Source organism: Liolophura sinensis, chromosome 10 (assembly GCF_032854445.1).
Source record: "Liolophura sinensis isolate JHLJ2023 chromosome 10, CUHK_Ljap_v2, whole genome shotgun sequence".
NCBI lineage: Eukaryota > Metazoa > Mollusca > Polyplacophora > Chitonida > Chitonidae > Liolophura > Liolophura sinensis.
Genome location: NC_088304.1, coordinates 21,451,339 through 21,452,976, shown reverse-complemented (window position 1 = coordinate 21,452,976; position 1,638 = coordinate 21,451,339).

Sequence of the window (1,638 nt, the reverse complement as noted above, 5' to 3'; positions counted from 1 at the left end):
TGTTAAATGTTCAAACGCTTAAAAAGCGGTCATGTGCACTCTGGATTTTGCCGAGTTCTGCCCTTATGGTGTTCTCTTCTAGACAATTTCTGATAGGTGGATCCAGCTGATGATGTTTACAGCTGGGGTGGAGAGTGACCATCAAAGTTTTGAATTATCTTTCTTTAAAAAAGTATATTGAACTCTCTTCGTGTATCCTCTATAAGCTGTTATGTCAAGGGTCCATGTTTTACATAGGCCAACAACTTACAAAAGTTTACAAAATATTGATAGTTGCCTATAACATACAGGTAAACTTTAAAAATGACGTTTCCGAATATAGCTTTAAAACATTTATTTTGAAAAGAGTTTTAGTCACAGTAAGTGCAAGATTTATTTATTTATTTGATTGGTGTTTTACGCCGTACTCGAAAATATTTCACTTATACGACGGCGGCGAGCATTATGGTGGGAGGAAACCGGGCAGAGCCCGGGGGAAACCCACGACCATCCGCAGGTTGCGGGCAGACCTTCCCACTTACGGCCGGAGAGGAAACCAGCATGAGCTGAACTTGAACTCACAGCGACCGCATTGGCGAGAGACTCCAGGGTCATTGCGCTGCGCTAGCGCGCTAACCGACTGAGCCACGGAGGCCCCTTAGTAAGTGCAAGAAATTACAAATTTTGTTATGAACTCTTGTTTTGGCAAATGTTACAAGCCTGAAATGTGGAATTGACGTCTTTGGAAAGGTTGTACCCTTACTGCTCATTCAAAGGAAACGATGTTTGGCACATCATTCTGTTATCCATATACGAGTATACTTCTGGAATATGTACAAATATATAAATATGATAAATAAAAGTCACTGATGGTATTACGCATCTACGTTAGAAAGTATCTTAATCTGCGTCATAAATAGGTCCTAACCTCAGAAATATGGTCGTACCGTCAAATGTAGATGACAAAGCACATTGTATGATGCATATCGAAATTAGTAAGTTAGTCTGTCGTGGTGGCCTTGTTCTTTGACACAGAGTCACATGAAATGATTTCGTATAAAAAGACCTATATCACTCTCCCCATATGTTCAGGGATTCACTCATGACGGGTTAATATCCGAATACTTCAGATTCGGTTACGATTGAACAGGATAAAAACAATTCACAATTCACGATTCACCGAAGCATTCACCGCGTTATGGCTGTACGGGTCAAAGGTGATTAACAGCACTTAAACACTGAGTCTGTTCACAGACGGTCACAAAGGATAACATATATTAAAAACGCTCAGGTGTTGACACCGTTATTAATGCACCGGAAAAAGGTGATAAACATTACGCAGTCATTACTGCACCGAAGAAAGTGGATCATCTTAAAGCGACGGCGTTGACACTATTGCAGCACCGAAGAAAGTGGATCATCTTAAAGCAACGGCGTTGACGCCATTGCTGCACCAAAGAAAGTGGATCATCCTAAAGCGACGGCGTTGACACTATTGCAGCACCGAAGAAAGTGGATCATCTTAAAGCGACGGCGTTGACGCCATTATTGCACCAGAGAAAGTGGATAAACTTTACGCCCAGGCGTTGACACCGTCATGGGTGAAGTTGATTAACACCCAAGCATTAACGCAGTTATGCCTGCATGGAATAAAGCTTG